Here is a 21,030-nt window from a genome sequence, read left to right on the forward strand (position 1 = left end):
GAACTCTTTAGTGCCACCTATTGGAAGTAGCAATCCTAAAAGTCAATGTCAACCCTTTAACGAGCCTTGCAAAATGACTTAGTTTAAAAGCCAAACTGAAATCTCAACTTGCAGACACATGTTCCAGGGTGTTGCCCCTCTTCAGTGCGAAGTAGGAGATCTGGTTTGGTTGTTTGAGAGGCCTCTGACTGGTCCTAAGAGGTAAGGATTCTAAAGAGGGATATTTAATTCCACAAAGGAGCACTGCATGGCTTATAAGCCTTCTTACCCAGGCATGTCAGGCATGTCACCCTCCACAAGGAGAAATGTTACCCCTTCGACCCTAGGAAACTCCTTTATAATGCACTTGTTCAGAATTTAATGAAGAAAAAAAATCAGGATAAGGATATTTCAGCACATCTGGTAGAAATCTGATTATCAGCTTATAAGAGTGTGGGAATTTGGTGTTAAGTGTTGTACTGTATATTGTATATGTTGAACATGTTCTTGGTGGTCCATAACAGGTGGGCAGGGAATGTTCTTCTTGGACATGATGCTTAGAAGAAGGGAAATGCATGGTGGGAATGCACATGGGACTCGGAGAGGTTCCCAGATTATTTTAGGGTAGGTTTCTTGCCAGTTGGAGATGCAGATCTGAGGACCTGTAGTTGTGTAGTTTAGAGATTGCTGCAATTTATGGATCTGTGGCAGTGTTAAAGGAAGATTTTTAGCACAAAATGACTATTCAAGCCAAGCACAAGTGACCGGTGCACCCTTAGCATTACCAAACAGTTCAGTGGACCTTACCACCTACTTGTTTTCCATCTACTATTGGCCTCTTCTGGATCCAAAAATCTAAAACTGTTGATCAAGGAAGAGTTGGGTGGATATACATGGAAAACAAGTAGATGAGAAGGTGTACTGAACTGTTTGGCCAGGCCAAAGGCAAACAGGATTGCCACTCATCAACAAATTCCTGGACAGTCCGTAAATATTGGGCACTTTTATACCCTGTCTGTGGTGATGAGCGCAAGTGCTCACTACACGAATTTGCCTAGGGTGCTCTGGTTTGCACCCAGTATCGCGGGTGCTCGAGTGACATGTTCGAGTACCAGCGGCCGCATGTTTCACGGCTGTTAGACAACCACAAAACATGAAGTGATCGCCTAACAAACATGGGCAATCCCTGCATGTTTTGTGACTGTCTAACAGCAGTGAAACATGCGGCCGCTGGCATTCCGACATGTCACTCGAGCACCTGCGATACTTTATGCACACAAGATCACCCTCAGCAACGAATAAGGAACACTTGCGCTCATCACTACCTGTCCGTAAAAAAGAATTAATACGTCCGTGATTTTTTTGGGAGCTGAAGAAACTTATACAGATTATTTTAACAGTAATTATGATCAGTTTACTGTACACACAGCCAATGGGTTCATATCAGAATTACAGGCTGTATACATGGATCCTAATCATGTGTCCAAATTGTCCATCGAAAATATTGTCTGTCCGTGATTTTTTGTAAAAATAGTCAAGTTGTCGACCCAAACCAGGCACCTGTGTTTGGTTTGAAAGTCATTTGTGCTAACAGTCTCCTTTCAAAGGACATTAGCCTCTAGCAGAGGAGATTTGAGGTTTATGATACTCAGGATACTCACACGAGACATCCCAGACACTCAGAAAAATCTAGTAAACACTAGACAGATAACCACCCTACCAGTCCGGGACGTATGTTTGAGACTGTTTGGAGAGATATTATTTAAGAGCAGCCAACTCTTCCCAACTGGAGATATTCCAGTGATCTATTGGAGACCACTTTGATCTATCTGTAGGGCCATAAAATGTTCTAAAAATCTCATTACAAATTTTGAATTTCTTAATCCAAACAAAGAGAAATTTGCTCAAATTATCTATCAATTTTGTCTCTGAATTGTTGTTATATTTTAAAAAGTTTTGCTTTTAAGATCTTTCCCATTAGAGAACTGTTGAGTTCCTGAAAGAAATGTAGCACATAATTCCCCTCTTGCTCTGTTAGTTTATCTTTGGTTTACCTGAGGAGCCTTTCCAAATTGTGATCAGCATTGTTGAGATCTACAATATTCCCACACCAATTATACTGTGCTAACAGGCATTTCTCTTATTAACTGAGAACACTAAGCTCATACCCATAAAAAGGACATCACTGGAGTTACAGATTTATTCTCTATTTATGCTAAACGCTTTATTGGATTTGGCCCAAAACTCAGGTATTGGATTGGCAGCTTTGGGCCCAACGTTCTGTCTAGTCTGGACCCTAGATGGTCACAGAATCACCCTTGTTATTAGCAACCAGAAGCCCACCTCATCCTTGAGACCATATAATGGTAAGACAGAGTGAAAAAGACTTCCTGATCGTAAGCTTCTTTTTGCATCTGTGGAAAGTCTGGTCTATACTGATGTTTATGAATAGTGCAAAAAAATAAAACTAACATGGGTGTTTCTGGGTGTACCTGTACTTATAATTCTTAGACTAAATCATAGAATGTTAGAGTGGGATGGGACCTCCTGGGTCATCGTGTCCAACCCCCTGCTCAATGCAGGATTCACTAAACCATCTCAGAAAGATGTCTGTGCAGCCTCTGTTTGAAGACTTCGATTGAAGGAGAACTCACCATCTCTTGTGGAAGCCTGTTCCACTTACTGATCACCCTCAAAGCATGCAATGTCAATCAGCGGCTTCTAAAGCAGGTATTAGAAGAGACATGGACTCGAGGGAGAGGGACTTAATACTAGCACTTTACAAAGTGCTAATGCAACCTCTGGAATATGCAGTTCAGTTCTGGGCATCAGTTTATAGGAAGAATGACATAGAGCTGCAAAAGGTGCAAACAAAATGGACATGCAGCTATAAGGAAGATTAAAAAAAATTACATATAGTCTTGAGAAGAGATGTCTAAGGAATGACATGATTATCTTGGAGAGGGCATGAGGTGGCTGTCTGTGCTTGGAGACAGAGGATTGTATGCTGAGGAACAGTTCAGAGGAGGAGGTGAGAAGGATGGGGAGGATTGAAGAAGAGATGAACAGTTCCTTACTATGTGTAGGGATTAGGGGAGTTAGCAGAAAGTGAAGGACTATAGGGGTGAAAGTGAAAACAAACAGAAACATTGTTTACAGTGACTGGCCAGTTACCTTCAGTTCCCTTCTGGTTCAATTCTGGTTGTAATTCTGCAATATTCTTCACACTTCTAGGACACACTTATAGGAATCACACTGCAGACTAAAGTCTATGCAGACTTGTGCTATGCAAAATATGTACAACTAAGTGCTGGTGTGAAGCAGAGAGGAGTGGTCTCTGTTCACCTTGGTCAGAGAATTAAGAGTGGACCAGATGCATGTACAGCGCCCCAGAGTCCTGGTCGTTGCAGTACTGATGCTCCGCCACTAAGGGGAGTGATGGTACATCTGATGGCACTAAAGGAGTTCACCTGACCAGGTATCACAGTCACACACTACACTTCACACTCTGGCCACCAGGGGGAGCAAAGGGTTCTATGTATTAGGCCACTCCTCACACTCTGGTATAACTGGGGGCTGGATAGGAAGTTAGAGAGAAGCTGACTGGGTTTTGCCCAGGTAACATCTAGTGAGAGAAGACCATTGCTAGGGAAGATCCAGGGGGGTCCCTGTCAGGGGTGGGATCCTGGCAGAAACCTAGCGAAAAGGACAGATTGTTACGGAGCTGCGCCTGCACTTCATTGCGGTGGCTGTTATGGTCCTAGTGGCAAGGATCGCAGGTCGGACTAGCTAAGTAACTGAACAGACTACTAGCTCTGGGGAAGTGGTAACTAGATTGACCGCAACCTGATCCTATCCGCAAACAACTATAGGTAGCCGTGGAACGTTACCTAAAAATCCTAGACGTCTCGTCACGGCCTGAGAAACTGACTATTCCTGGAGGGAAAGTAAGTCCTCACTTGCCTCAGTGGAATGACCCCAAAGATATAGAATAGCCCCCCACAAATATTAACGGTGAGTTAAGGGGAAAGCACAAACGCAGAGATGAAATCAGATTTAGCAAATGAGGCCCACTAATACTAGATAGCAGAAAATAGGAAGGAAACTGTGCGGTCAATAAAAAACCCTATTCAAAATATCCACGCAGAGATTGCTCGAGCCCCCGCACCAACTAACGGTGCGGGGGAAGCAACTCCGTACCCCAGAGCTTACCAGCAAAAAGAAATCACATGTTAGCAAGCTGGACTAGACTCATCATACACAGAAATCATATTCCAGGCAGATGAGCAAAAAATATTCAAACAGAACTTAGCTTATCCTGAAGAGGCAGAAAACGAGATAATCAGGAGTAATCAGAATAGCACTGAATACATTGACAGCCGGCAACAAGTGGAAGTGAAGCAGAGCTAAATAGGAGCCTCCCTGGTGAATAACGAGGCAGCTGATCCAGCAGACCCGCAGGATAATAAACCAAACCACCAGGGGGAGCCAAAAAACCAAAGTCACACAATACCATTTGTGACCACAAGAGGGAGCCTGAAAACGGAGTTCACAACAGTACCCCCCCCTTGAGGAGGGGTCACCGAACCCTCATCAAAACCCCCAGGGCGATCAGGGTGAGCCACATGGAAGGCACGAACCAAATCGGCCGCATGAACATCAGAGGCGACAACCCAGGAATTATCCTCCTGACCATAGCCTTTCCACTTAACCAAATACTGAAGCCTCCGTCTAGAAATACGAGAATCCAAGATCTTCTCCACAACGTATTCCAATTCTCCCTCAACCAGCACAGGGGCAGGAGGCTCAACCGAAGGAACCACAGGCACCACATACCTCCGCAACAACGACCGATGGAACACATTATGAATAGCAAACGATGCCGGGAGGTCCAAACGAAATGACACAGGGTTAAGGACTTCCAAAATCTTATAAGGACCGATAAACCGAGGCTTAAACTTAGGAGAGGAGACCTTCATAGGAACAAAGCGAGAAGACAACCACACCAAATCCCCAACGCGAAGTCGGGGACCCACACAGCGACGGCGGTTGGCAAAGCGCTGAGCCTTCTCTTGTGACAGCTTCAAATTGTCCACCACATGATTCCAAATCTGATGCAACCTATCCACCACAACATCCACTCCAGGACAGTCAGAAGACTCCACCTGACCCGAGGAAAAACGAGGATGAAACCCTGAATTACAAAAAAAGGCGAAACCAAATTAGCAGAACTAGCCCGATTATTAAGGGCAAACTCGGCCAATGGCAAAAAAGTCACCCAGTCGTCCTGATCAGCAGAAACAAAACATCTTAAATAGGTTTCCAAAGTCTGATTAGTGCGCTCGGTTTGGCCATTCGTCTGAGGATGGAAGGCCGACGAAAAAGACAAATTAATGCCCATCTTAGCACAAAAGGTCCGCCAAAATCTAGACACAAACTGGGATCCTCTGTCAGAAACAATATTTTCAGGGATCCCGTGCAAGCGAACCACATTTTGAAAAAACAGAGGAACCAACTCGGAGGAGGAAGGCAACTTAGGCAAGGGCACCAAATGGACCATTTTAGAAAAACGATCACACACCACCCAAATGACCGACATTCTCTGAGAGACAGGGAGATCTGAAATAAAATCCATGGAAATGTGCGTCCAAGGCCTCTTCGGGACAGGCAAAGGCAACAACAAGCCACTGGCACGAGAACAGCAAGGCTTAGCCCGAGCACAAATTCCACAAGACTGCACAAAGGAACGCACATCCCGCGACAAGGAAGGCCACCAGAAGGACCTAGCCACCAAATCTCTGGTACCAAAAATCCCAGGATGGCCTGCCAACACCGAAGAATGAACCTCGGAAATAACTCTGCTGGTCCATCTATCCGGGACAAACAGTCTCTCCGGTGGACAACGGTCAGGTCTATCCGCCTGAAACTCCTGCAGCACTCGTCGCAAATCTGGGGAGATGGCAGACAAAATCACCCCTTCTCTGAGGATACCAGCTGGCTCTGAATCACCAGGAGAGTCAGGCACAAAACTCCTAGAAAGAGCATCAGCCTTCACATTCTTCGAACCAGGCAGGTATGAGACCACGAAATCAAAACGAGAGAAAAACAACGACCAACGAGCCTGACTAGGATTCAGCCGCTTGGCCGACTCGAGATAAATCAAATTCTTGTGATCAGTCAAGACCACCACACGATGCTTAGCTCCCTCGAGCCAATGTCGCCACTCCTCAAATGCCCACTTCATAGCCAACAACTCCCGATTACCAACATCATAATTCCGCTCGGCAGGCAAAAACTTTCTTGAAAAGAAAGCACATGGCTTCATCACAGAGCCATCAGAGCTTCTCTGCAACAAAACAGCCCCCGCTCCAATCTCAGAAGCATCAACCTCGACCTGGAAAGGAAGGGAGACGTCTGGCTGACATAAGACCGGAGCCGAAGAAAACCGGCGCTTCAGCTCCCGAAAGGCCTCCACAGCCGCAGGAGACCAATTAGTAACATCAGAACCCTTCTTGGTCAAATCCGTCAATGGCTTAACAACACCAGAAAAATTAGCGATGAAGCGACGGTAAAAATTAGCAAAACCCAAGAACTTCTGAAGACTCTTAACAGATGTAGGCTGAGTCCAGTCATGAATAGCCTGAACCTTGACTGGGTCCATCTCAATAGCAGAAGGAGAAAAAATGAAACCCAAAAAAGAGACCTTCTGGACTCCAAAAAGACATTTTGAGCCCTTCACAAATAAAGCATTGGCACGCAGGACCTGAAACACCATCCTGACCTGCTTAACATGGGACTCCCAATCATCCGAAAAAAACAGAATATCATCCAGATACACAATCATAAATTTATCCAGATATTCGCGGAAGATGTCGTGCATAAAGGACTGAAAGACAGAAGGAGCGTTAGAAAGTCCAAAAGGCATCACCAAGTACTCAAAATGGCCTTCGGGCGTATTAAATGCAGTTTTCCATTCATCACCCTGCTTAATACGCACAAGGTTATACGCACCACGATGATCTATCTTGGTGAACCAACTAGACCCCCTAATGCGAGCAAACAGATCAGATAACAATGGCAAAGTATACTGAAATTTGACCGTGATTTTGTTTAGAAGGCGATAATCAATACAAGGTCTCAAGGAACCATCCTTCTTAGCCACAAAAAAGAACCCCGCACCAAGAGGGGAGGAGGAGGGGCGAATAAGTCCTTTCTCCAAAGACTCCTCTATATAACTCCGCATAGCAGCATGCTCCGGCACTGACAAATTGAAAAGTCGTCCCTTAGGAAACTTACTACCAGGAATCAAATTTATAGCACAATCACAATCCCTATGAGGAGGTAGAGAACTGAGTTTGGGCTCATCAAATACATCCTGGTAATCTGACAAAAACGCAGGGACCTCAGAAGGAGTGGATGAAGCAATTGACACCACAGGAGCGTCGCCATGAATTCCCTGACAACCCCAACTTGACACAGACATTGCTTTCCAATCCAGGACTGGATTATGAGTCTGCAACCATGGCAGGCCCAACACGACAACATCATGCAAATTATGCAATACAAGAAAGCGCATCACCTCCTGATGAACAGGAGTCATGCACATGGTCACTTGTGTCCAGTACTGAGGTTTATTCGTAGCCAATGGTGTAGCATCAATTCCCCTTAGTGGAATAGGGAATTTTAAATGCTCCAAAACAAAACCACAGCGCCTGGCAAATGACAAATCCATCAGACTCAGGGCAGCACCTGAATCCACAAAAGCCATAACCGGGTAAAATGACAGGGAACAAATCAGGGTAACAGACAAAATAAACTTAGGCTGTAAAGTACCGATGGTGACAGATTTATCAATCTTTTTTGTGCGCTTAGAGCATGCTGAGATAACATGAGCTGAGTCACCACAGAAAAAGCACAACCCATTTTGCCGTCTATAATTTTGCTGTTCACTTCTGGTCAGAATTCTATCACATTGCATAGACTCAGGTGTCTGTTCAGAAGACACCGCCAAATGGTGCGCAGGTTTGCGCTCCCGCAAACGCCGATCAATCTGAATGGCCAGAGTCATTGACTCATTCAGACCTGCAGGCGTAGGGAACCCCACCATGACATTCTTAATGGCTTCAGAAAGACCTTTTCTGAAATTTGCAGCCAGGGCACACTCATTCCACTGAGTAAGCACCGACCATTTCCGAAATTTCTGGCAGTACACCTCTGCATCATCTTGCCCCTGAGAGAGGGCCAACAACGCTTTTTCAGCCTGGTTCTCAAGATTAGGTTCCTCATAGAGCAATCCAAGGGCCAGAAAAAACGCATCCACACTGAGCAATGCAGGATCCCCTGGAGCCAATGCGAAAGCCCAATCTTGAGGATCGCCACGCAAGAAAGAAATAATAATCTTAACTTGCTGAACAGAATCCCCAGAGGAACGAGGTTTCAAAGAAAGAAAGAACTTGCAATTGTTCTTAAAATTCAGGAACCTAGATCTATCTCCAGAAAACAACTCCGGAATAGGTATTCTAGGCTCTGACATAGGACTGTGCACAACAAAATCCTGAATACTTTGTACCCTTGCAGCAAGATGATCTACACTGGAGGCTAAGCTCTGGATATCCATATCAGCAGCTGAACTCAGAGCCACACTTCACTGGCCGGCTGTACTGTTATGGTCCTAGTGGCAAGGATCGCAGGTCGGACTAGCTAAGTAACTGAACAGACTACTAGCTCTGGGGAAGTGGTAACTAGATTGACCGCAACCTGATCCTATCCGCAAACAACTATAGGCAGCCGTGGAACGTTACCTAAAAATCCTAGACGTCTCATCACAGCCTGAGAAACTGACTATTCCTGGAGGGAAAGTAAGTCCTCACTTGCTTCAGTGGAATGACCCCAAAGATATAGAATAGCCCCCCACAAATATTAACGGTGAGTTAAGGGGAAAGCACAAACGCAGAGATGAAATCAGATTTAGCAAATGAGGCCTGCTAATACTAGATAGCAGAAAATAGGAAGGAAACTGTGCGGTCAATAAAAAACCCTATTCAAAATATCCACGCAGAGATTGCTCGAGCCCCCGCACCAACACGCACCCCGCACGCACCGAAATCACATGTTAGCAAGCTGGACTAGACTCATCATACACAGAAATCATATTGCAGGCAGATGAGCAAAAAATATTCAAACAGAACTTAGCTTATCCTGAAGAGGCAGAAAACGAGATAATCAGGAGTAATCAGAATAGCACTGAATACATTGACAGCCGGCAACAAGTGGAAGTGAAGCAGAGCTAAATAGGAGCCTCCCTGGTGAATAACGAGGCAGCTGATCCAGCAGACCCGCAGGATAATAAACCAAACCACCAGGGGGAGCCAAAAAACCAAAGTCACACAATACCATCTGTGACCACAAGAGGGAGCCTGAAAACGGAGTTCACAACAGGCGGCATCTTAAGAAAGGACACGAAGCGAAGTATATTGTGGAGAAGTGAGAAACGAGAGCACAGCACAAAGGCGATAGAACCAGTAGGAGTCGTGCCCCGAGATCGGCAACATTCTACTGAGGCGCGTAGCCGGTGGCCGGAACGCCGAGGAAGTATTGGGGTCTATGCATTACTTCAAACCAACGGCAGGGCAGTTAATTTTAGGTTGGCTGCCTCACCTAAATCACCTAATGAAGACAACGGAGGCATTTGTGGGAGAGTGGCGTCTCTAGGGTCCCTATAAAATAACTCCAGGCCTACCACGTCAGACGGGTGCGTCCTATCCATATCATCTGGGGGATGGAGAGAAAGAACAGAAACATACACGACAGTTGTGAGGACTATCCCGTGGTGCTCAGCAGGGAAGTACTACAACACCCAGGCGCTAGTAGGTAGGCACTGATTTCCACCTGCAAAGGGAACTCTGGATGTGCCTTCGGACCAGCCGGTCTCAGCCAGCCCTGTTAGCAGTACTCTGGATTGCGGATGCTGAAGCCTTCAGTAAAGTGGTAAAGAGACTGCAACTCTGTGTCCTCGTTATTTATTGCGACCTACACCACCACCTACACCTTTTATTGGGTGCCCCTTAGCAGGACCACGGACCGGGTCAGGCCTCCATGACATCCTCAGAACCGAGAGACCCGATACCGAGTACCCCGCCGTCCTGCGTCTGGGGGCCGCTCCAACTACAATCAAGCCAGAGTAAACAAGGTCATAAATAACACGGGTGAAGGGGGGATGGGTAAAGCTAGGGTTAGTTGAAAGACATAACAAGTGGAAGCTAGGAGTAGAGGTAAGTCTGTTTGGAAAGATGGATGATGCATTATATGCACTTCATAGACAGACAAGGCAGGAGAGAAGGCTGGAGAGCTGGGTGCATGAACATAATTGTAGGAAGAATATATATATAAGAGACCACTGCAAAATGTTCAGTTTGTCTGATTTTTCTCTTTATAGGTATATTTTTGAGTAAAATGTAAAATTTTTCATTTATTCTATAAACTTCTGACATGTCTCCGAAGTTCCAAGCAATACATTTTGTATTTTTTTCTGAAAAACCGCAGTGCTTTCAGACCTCAAATAATAATTTAGAAACAGCAATACTAATGTTTGAACTCAGAAATCAATATTTTGTGGAATAACCATGATTTTTAATAACAGCTTTCAAGTGGCATGCTTTCCACCAGTCTTTCACACTGCTTCTGGTGCAAAAATGTAAGCAGTTCTTCTTTGTTTGATAGCTTGTGACTCTTCATCATCCTCTTGATTACATTCCAGAGGTTTTCAATGGGGTTCAGGTCTGGAGATTGGGCTTCCCATGACATGGTTTTCATGTGGTGGTCTCTTAATTTTGGCCAGAGCTGTATATATGTAATGTATAATTATAATGATAGCTACACAATAAGCCACCCTAGATCATTACGTACAATATCAATAATCACTATATGACTTTAAATAATGATGCAAATTGCCTCTTCAGAGAAAAAGAAGACTTGAATTCTATAGCGCCACCTGTTGGAAGCAGCGATCCTACAAGTCACAATCAACCCTTTAACGAGTCGTGCAATATGACTTAGGATAAGAGCCAAATCAGTAACTCAATTCGCAGACATGGTGTTTCGGTCTGTTGGCCCTCGTCAGTGCAAAGCATGAGAACTGATTTGGCTAGTCCAGAGCCTCACCTTTGCATATTAAATTTCCCAGAGGAGCATTGCATGGCGAATAAGCCTCCTTACCTTGACAAGCCGAAGCTAGTATGTCACTCTCCACAAGGAGAAATCTTACCCCTTAGATCTTTAAATAATGAGAAATATTAAAGTGAATCTGTCCTCAGATTTCACAACGCAAACTGCTTATAGTATTAAATATATGCCTTAGATCTGATGAGGATGGTGTACTTACTTTGAAAATCTATGTCTAAATGGTTGAATAATTCTTCTATTAAAATGAGCATTTCATGACACAAGTGACAGAGATCATGATAATAAGTGTGTCCAGTTTCTGCCTGCAGAACCTGACTATCAGCTGCAGCATGTACAGAGCGGTGTGAGCTCTCAGCAGCGGGGAGAAACACTGATGAGCCGTTAATCAGGCTAGATGGGTGTACATTGAGTATGGATGTCACAGCACTGTTTAATGCGTGTGCCACTGACTGCGGTGCCCACCCTCACCCATTCCATTCACTTGGCACTGCCCCACTCTCCCTCCCCCATTCTTTTCGTTTAAGTGTTAAATGGTTTAGCCTGTTTTTGGTTGGCCAATGGGAGCCCTTAGGGCTATTTTCAGGCCCCCTCCCACCTGTACCTGGTATAAAACAGCAGTAGCTGTGTGGATCCTCCTCTTCCCCTTTGGGTCCCGGAGGTGCTCCTCTGCGCTGTCTGGTGAAGAGTGGTGTGGAGGCCGATCCCACCTTGGACATGCTGTATGTCAGGGCATCCCAGGAGGGTGAGCACTGGGAGCAGGCTCTGATTTCAGGGCTTAGTGCCTGTCTTCCTTCTCCGGCTGCCGCAGTATCTGGAGGCCGGAGGTCCATGAGGTGTTCCCGCCCTCCTGTCCACCTCAGCCCTAGCCCCATTCCCTCTCCTGCTCTGCGAGTCGGGTGTTCATGCGACAGCCGGGCAGGCAGGGCGGCCCCGCCCAACCCAGTTCTGTATGCTGTATCTCCACCCCCGTCTTTCAGAGCGTGGTAGCTCTGCCCCCATCTCTGTGCTTGATGCTGCTCAGCCTGCCGCTGCTGAGGCTTTCCCTCCTTCTGTCAGGCGCTCACATGCGCGCTATTCAGATGAAGGGAATAGGCATAATCTTTCCCTGGTCACTCTCTGCTCCTCAGCATGCCGAGTCAGAAATGATACACTTGGGCCGGACAAAGAGTGTGGCTACGCCCACTGTACTCCACCCCAGTCCCCCCTCCCACAGGTCGGCATGCAGGGCACTGTGGGCGCTATTACTGAGGCTCCAGTTTTAACACCACGGCCTCAGTATTTATTATTGCAGCCCCCACATAGTTTACAGATGGGGTCCAGAGGCAGTAACTCGGTCTCTGCAGATGACTCTGCTGAGCCACTACTAGTCAGCATGCAGAAAAGCACGCAGCTAACTTCTGGTGGGCTCCCCCTGCCTGAAGGTGCCATATCCGGCACGGTTGCTGGTAGTAATGTTGATCTTGGGGTGGTTGTAGCCCCTACTGTGCCTCAAAGGGCTTCCTCAATTTTGGCTACTGCCACATCTAACGAGGCTGTATCACATAGGCGTAGACGCCGTGATTCTAGTTTATCATCATCTGAATCACCACAGCATCATCGTCACCATGGACACCGCTCCTCATGCTGGCGTAGCCAGCGTTCTACGCATGCGCGCCAGAGGTCCGGATCTCACAGGAGGGGTCATAGGTCACAGTCTTCAAGGTGGTGCTCTCCGTCATCATCGGAGTCTTCGAGCGCATCGGCGAGACCCAATTATTGTCCTCGTTCTCGTGGTGAGAGATGTGAGCCAAGGTCAGCTTCCAGGGCATCCAGCCTGGTTGAGCTGAGAGAGGCATCCAGGGCTGCCAGCCTGGCTCTTACTCACCCAACCGTCGATCCAGGGGCTGGAGTTCCTCCATCAAGCAGAGTCCCTCCTCCTACGGCAGATTTGGGTGAGTGCAACTTTTCTTTTGCAGGTAAAAATGTCAATTCTGATTTATTACCGGCCCTTAAGTCTTTTATTGAGCAATTTGTGATGCCAGTTGGTGGCAAACTAGTAAATCAAAAGAATTCAGTTAAAACAGTTGAGCCACCGCTAGCCAGTATATTTAAAGATTCCCTTTATTGCGGGATTAGCCCACTTGGTTCTCATTTAGATAGTGAAACCAAGAATAATATATGGTCGAACTATTATATAGATATATGGTCATTGGTATCAGTGGATCAGCATACGATCAATAAGGAGAGGCGACTTGATGATAGGCTGTTTGATAGGAGCAGGCAGAAGGTCGCAAAAACCATGAACAATTGGTTACAGACTTTTGCAGTTTTGGGCTGTGTCATGGGCCAGAAACATCTGGAACGGTGTTGTGATTTGTTCATTTATCAAGACATGATTTACACTTCTTACAAGGCCCACAGCGGTTCTGCCTGGTGGCCCTACGATGAAGAGTTCCGAAGGCGGCTGGCCCTGTAGCCTGAAATAGGTTGGGGGTAAAAGCTACAGACGTGTGGATCAGGTTAATGCTTTCCCAAAAACAGAAAAGAAACTAACAAAATATTTCCAAACTAAAGGTCCAGGGAAATCAAGAAAACAATATATATGACCTTAATCCCTATTTGGTATATAAGATAAAACAACTTTATTAAATGTCTATAAAACACATCATGGCTTCCTGATGATCCGTGAAGGTGAAACGCATTGAGGTGGGTTCTGACATCTAATAATGAGGAGTATCTTATCTCACTTGCTGCTATGATTGATTTATAAGCATTTGATATCAATAGACAACTGTTGTCTGGGTCTGCAATGATGTGCCTATCAGTATATGAAGGCTAAGGCCATAAATGCTAAACTTATCAGTATTTTTTCTCTGCCTATTTAGCTACCCACAGGGCATCTAAGGGTCAGCCGTCGAGGAGTGGGGGCACCATATCCACTGTACAGTAGGGTGCCAACCTCCACAGTTAGGCAGTGAAATAAAAGCAGGGAGCAGCATAGTGAGGTTTCATTTATGTACACATGAACACTTTAGCACTTTTTGCACTTTTTTGTCTGTATTTCTCACCCTGCTACAGTTCAAATTTGGTAATTATCAGCCATTAAGACTCTATATTCCTCTACCATCTACTTTATCTATTTGTCCAGTGTTGTATAATAGTCTGCCCAAGTGAGACACCAGCTTAAGGTGATTGCAGGAGCACTAGGGGCATTGCACTAGGATTGCAGGCCCGTTCAAAACTCCTCTTTTTTTGAACTTTAGAGTTTCCTCTTTGGGTTTAGTTCCGAAAAAGGAACCTGGCACTTTTAATTTTATACACCATCTGTCCTACCCCAAGGGTGTGTCTGTTAATGATGGAATTTCTCCGGAGGACGCATCGGTATCATAAATTTCGTTTGACAGGGTGGTGGCTTTGGTGCGCCAGGCTGGCGCCGCCACCCTCCTTGTGAAGTCTGATATCGAATCTGCATTCCGTCTTTTACCAGTTCACCCTGATTGTTTCCACCTTTTGGGATGCCAAGTGGATGATGGTTTTTATTATGACATGTGCCTCCCGATGGGTTGCTTCACATCTTGTTATTATTTTGAACTCTTCAGTTCCTTTTTGGATTGGGTTGTTAGATCCGGAACGGGTTACAGGTCTGTCACATACTATTTGGATGATTTTCTGTTTGTGGGTCCAAAAGATTCATTCAACCATTTGTTTGCAGTTATTGAATTTTTTCAAGGAAATAGCCCAACAGTTTGGGGTCCCGTTATCTGCGGAAAAAACTGTTGGCCCAGTTACAACCCTGCCATTCTTGGGGATTGAAATCGACACTGTGAATATGGTTTATCGTTTACCTGCGGAAAAAGTGGAGAAGCTGATGTGCATGATTGAAGGTTTTTATTCAGTTAAAAAAGTTACCTTCCAACAAATGCAATCCTTACTCGGGCTATTGGTTTTTGACTGTAAAGTCATGCCGGCAGGTAGAGTTTTTTCACGGCGTTTGTCATTAGCGACAAGAGGGGCTACTACTGATGAGCGAATATACTCGTTACTTACTCGAGATTTCTCGAGCATGCTCGGGGGTACTCCGAGTATTTTTTTAGTGCTCGGAGATTTAGTTTTTCTTGCTGCAGCTGAATGATTTACATCTGTTAGTCAGCATAAGTACATGTGGGGGTTGCCTAGCAACCAGGCAACCCCCACATGTACTTATGATGGCTAACAGATGTAAATCATTCACCTGCGGCAAGAAAAACTAAATCTCTTCCCGGTCATAAAATCCGGTTAACAAGAAGTTTATGGGCTGATTTGGAGGTTTGGAAAACTTGTTTGATTTCATTCAAAGGCCGTAACTGTTTCATGTCTTCAGAAATTACCAGCCAGGAATTAAAATTATTTTTGGATGCGGCCAGGTCGGCTGGTTTCAGTACCATTTTCAGAGATCAGTGGTGTGCGGCCGCTTGGCCAGGGTCGAAGAAGTTGCAAGGGCTTTGTAAAAACCTTACGCTTTTGGAACTTTTTCCCATTGTAGTAGCTGTGGAGATATGGGGCACTCAATTTGCCAACAAAAAAATATGCGTCTTGTGTGACAATCTCAGCGTGGTCCATTGTATAAATTGCTTGTCTTCATCTTCTCCTCTGGTTCTTAGCCTACTTCGTCACCTAGACCTTGTCTGTTTAAATAAGAACATATGGTTTCGGGCCGCCATGTTCCAGGTGTTAAAAATGATATCGCTGATGCTTTGTCGCATTTTAATTGGCAGGTCTTCAGGGAGCTTCTCCCCAGTGCACAACAGGAAGGATTGCTGTACCCTTCTTTCCTATGGGACATTATGGCCAACAGCTAATCCCGTTGGTCCGTTCGTCAGTGGCTCCCTCTACTTGGCAGTCATATGGTAAGTCTTGGGTGGAGTGGTGTCATCTGATCAATGGGAGACCAGTTCATTCTCGCTGCCAGGCCAGACTTGAGGTAACAGTTGAATTTTTGATGTTACTCTGGAATTCCGGGTTTTCCGTTTTTTCAGCACAATGGCTTTCTGGATTGGCTTTTTATTTTCAGTTGCTAGGTTGGCCAGATGTCACAAAGGCCTTTATATTCATGGCCTTAAAAGGGTGGAAGAGAGCTCTACCCTGTAAAGAAAGTAGATACCCCATTTCCATTTCCTTATTACTTCAGTTGGTTTCATCTACGCCTGTTATTTGCTCCTCGCAATTTGAAGCTGATCTTTTTTCTGCTGCGTATGTCATCCTGTATTTTGGAGCCTTATGCATTAGCAAGTTAGTCCCTAGATCGAAAAATATTCCAGATAAGGCTTTATTGAGCAAAGACGTGGTGGTAGTAGAAGATGCAATGCGTCTCTGTATTTGCAGGTCAAAAACAGACCCTTCAGGGAGGGGTGCCTGGATTCTGATAAGCACAGTTTCAGGACGCCCAGTTTGCCCGGTTAAGATGGTTTTAAAATATCTGGAATTCAGAAATAGTGGCAAATTTTTCCTTGCGCATGCGAATGGGTCCCCGTTGACTAAATTTCAATTTCAGTTGGTTTTTCTCAAGGGCCTACAGGCTTCCAGGGTTCAACCAGGGGAATATGGGTCACACTCCTTTCATACAGGGGTCGCCTCGGAGGCGGCAAAAGCAGGTTTACCAGGGGCGGAGGTCCAAATGATAGATAGATGGTACTCTGCTTGTTGTGCTAGGTACATTAGACCAGATTTACTATGATGAGGTCTGACTTGGAAAGATTTCCTAGTTTTTTCCCGGAGCTCATATTAGTATGGTCAGAGATAGTACCTAGAGCTGTGTGGCAGGGTGCCCGGGATGGGATGGCAGTAGAGCGGACTAGATGCACCATAAATGCACGTATGTCCAAATTTGTGAGGGATAAGTTCGGTGTGGTTGTGAGGCACCGTCAGCTGGAGGGTGACAATTCAGCTCTCTTAAGGTCAGATGATGTCCATCTCACTGATATCGGTTTGGATATCCTGTTGTCAGAGCTCCAAGATGGGATAGAACAAGCATTGTACTTGCTGGGTGGGGGTCGGAGTCCCATGTAGGACTACACGGGATCTTCCATGGCTGTTTCAAAAATAGGAATCACCAGAAGTTTGAGGCTAAGTTGGTTGACTTGCCTGTAGATGTTACCGGGCATTTGGCTACTGGTCTGTTGTGAAGTTGAAAGTGCTTCCTTCCATTGTTATATGTTTATATATGAAAAAAGAAATTAAAGCTGTGACCCTCACCCAGCAATTACTTGTGTTGTCTCTTTATTGGGAGATGGAATTCTATTCGGGAGAGAGAATGGTTTTGCTGGGTGGTGCTTATAGGGGGTCGCAGCAGTCTAAACTATCATAGCATTATATAGTCACTTTGATCTGAATTATCACAGTAAATATAACACCTTCATCAGGTTTTGAGTTCTATTTAATAATATATACAGTACACTTCATAAGGTGAAATATTGTAACAAAGGGTTTGCCTTATAAAAATAACTTCTGTCCATATCCTATATATATACATCACTTTTGAGAAATGCATAGGTATTTCTGAAAAGGGGTCATCTATAATAAGTTAACCTCTTAAACCTTTAGTCTCCATAGACCACCAGGGTAATTTAGTATTGACCCTCTTAACCTTGACCTTTGGGAATGTTAGAATTTCCTATGCTTCTTTTTGGCTCCTATCTACACTGTATTTTTCTGACTAGGTGTCATAGAAAATCTAAAGATAAATCTTCTAACAAAAATGTATTCCTGCTCTCCTGAGACGGTTGTTACAAAGAGTGTCCTTTGCTCTGGAGGACCTGTCCTGTCTTGCATTACACAGACAAGCCATTGATTAGAATGTGCATTCGGTAATACTTAGTATCTCCTCTGGAGGCGCTGCAGAAAAATTAAATGCTTATTGCCAAATTTCCCTACAGGTTACAGTTGATTGCAGTAGATCCCAGCTGGAGGACACTTTGAGATCTGCTTATTGCCAAGGAATCCTTGAAAATAAGCATAGATTGTCCAAACCAGAGAACCTTTTTAAGTCCATCGTATATAATATGCAGAACTATCACTAAAAAAAAACACTTTTAAAGTCTCTGTAGATGGTAATATGAGGTCATGATACACAGTACGGTGGCCAATTTTTTGCTCTGGGGTAGAAAGGTTTTAATACCACCCATAAATACTGTATCAAACAAAAATTGTATCTAATTTCTATTACAACTAACCAAAGTCGATTATTCAGATTTTTCACAAAATTTTGTCTCCAGACACAGCCATATAATGGCTCACCGCTTAATATTATCAATCAGCTTCTGCTCTCCTCCATGACGAGACCATAAATACTGGGGGTTCGGAGTATCGCCCCTCGCACTGTTCCGAAAAAGTTTACTTTGTAAACACATTTTTGTTCCTATGGAGTTGGCACCTTTCTAACATAACGGTACATTCATTTCTATGCAGCCTTTTAATCATACTCTGCCTGCAGATGTTATACAGATTTTGCTATTGTTCAGAGAGAGAATTTTAGCATTGGTTATTACTTAGCTTCCTCTTGGGGCCTGCAGTGCAAAGCAAATTTTTACCCCTTAGGCAATTTGAAAGTACTTTGTAGCTTGTCAGTAGAAATTGCTGTGTTTTTCTCTTGAGAGAAGTGTTTGAAGGGTGTGTGGATGAGCGGAGGCTGGGTGGGATTTTCCGCTTTCAATTGGAGCTCATTAATTTCTCAAATCTCTAGTGAGAAAAAAAAAAAGACACTTTATTTATGGGATCTTTAAACTGAATCATTTACAGTATTACAGATGAAATATTAACACAGGTAAAGAATAACAAGTATGGGATTAAGTATGAAAAAAAAGGAAATTAGGAAATGCTTAAATTTAGTTTTGCAGACTTTGTAAGTTTTTGAGGGGAATTATTAGAATCTGGAAGATTATTATATTTAATATGCGCCCACACCTTATACTCGCAGATAGGTGTAGGTAACCGACTCACTAGATATGAGAAATATCACAGGGTATGAGGTATTTCAAGGGGTTATTCAGGACTTCGATTTTGATAATTCAGGAGTATATAATTCCTATAAAATCCCTTTATAGAGTAACTGTCCTTTTATTTTTTATAAACCGATGATATACATGAAAAATCTGAAACTTTGTGATATATCTTTCCAGAGAAATCTGCTTCTTTCTCCTCCTGGGCTGAACTTTCATTCTTAAAATACCCAATTCGTAGATAAACTGTGTTCAGTAAGCATAGACTTTCCCATTATGGAGACAGGAGATGACAGTTGGTGTTCATAAAGTTTTATGGAGAACTGTAACTGACGTTTCAGGAGAATGTGCGGCACAATTGCAAATTTCGGTAACAATCCATCCAATACACACAAGCAAATGAAGCAAACCATAGATGTACATAATGTAAGTCATGTCTAATAATGAGAAATAACACAGGGAAAAAGTATTGAACACACTTACTAAAATTTATGTAATACTTCGTACAAAAGCCTTTGTTGGGGATGTCAGATTCAAGACTCCTCTTGTATGGAGAAACTAGTCGCAGGCATTGCTCAGGTGTGATTTTGGCCCATTCTTCCACACAAACACTCTTCACATCCTGACGGCTACATGGGATTCTTCTATGAACTCTGAGCTCTAGTTCCTTCCATACATTTTCTACTAGATTTACATCAGGTGATTGGCTGAGCCATTCTAGCAGCTTGATTTTGTTTCTCTGAAACCAATTGAGAGGTTCCTTGGCTGTGTGTTTGGAATAATTAACTTGCTGAAAAGTTTCATCTTCATTATCCTGATAGATGGCAGCAGGTTGGTATGGTTGTTTCTGGGGTGATGTGACCTCCAAGCATGATGTGTATTAAGACATCCAAAGAGTTCAATTTTGGTCTCCCAGTATTTCACAGGCTTTTCTAAATGTTGTTGAGCAAACTTTGCAAACTTTAAATGGGCTTAAATATGTGTTTTGTTCAGCAATGGAGTCGTGTGTGAGCATGCATACAGACCAAGGGGATTGAGTGCATTACTTAAAGTTTTCTTTGAAACAATTGTACCTGCTGCTTTCAGATCTTTCTGTAGCTCCTTACTGGTGGTCCTTGATTCTTGGACAATTCTTCTGATAACTCTTTTCATGCCTCTGTCTGAAATCTTGTGGGGAGAGCCTGGCTGTGGAACATTTATGGTGAAATTATGTTCTTTCCACTTACAGATTATGGCCTCAACAGTGCTCACTGAAACCATTAGTAATTTATAAATTCTTCGGTAAACAATGCCATCAGTATGTTTTGCAATAATAAGGTTGCAAAGGTCTTGAGACAGCTCACTGGTTTTACCCATCATGATACCTTTTTATAGACCATCAGTTGAACCAGCTATTATTTTTCACTAAGTGACAGGATTGCTTTCTAATTACTGATAGATTTCAGCTGGTGTCATGACTTTCCATGGCTTTTTCCAAGTCTTTCTGCATGTGTTCGATATATTTACTTAGAAAATTGGTGATGTGTTTCATACTTATTTACCCACTGTAATGTCTTTACTGAGTACAGATTTTCTAGCTTTTACCCATGAATTGAGAGTGAATGATGAGTCCAAGAGGAGAAAGAAGAACATTTCTGTAATATGATATATTGCAAAGTTGTTATTATGTACACTGTTGATTTATTAACTAAAATGTAATACATTAATGCCTTTCTTGCATACAAAATGTATTGAGGCATTGACTCTACAAGACTTCTGCAGGTGTCCAGTGATATTTGGCACTAAGACATTAGTCACAAATCCATTAAATCCCATTCTTGTCAAGAATGACCACCATGGATCGGATGCTCAATTGGGTTGAGATCTAGAGAGTTTGGCAAATCAAGTAATCACCTTGATCAGTTAGACTGCCTATGGT

Source organism: Ranitomeya variabilis, chromosome 2 (genome assembly GCF_051348905.1).
Source record: "Ranitomeya variabilis isolate aRanVar5 chromosome 2, aRanVar5.hap1, whole genome shotgun sequence".
In the NCBI taxonomy this organism is placed as follows: domain Eukaryota; kingdom Metazoa; phylum Chordata; class Amphibia; order Anura; family Dendrobatidae; genus Ranitomeya; species Ranitomeya variabilis.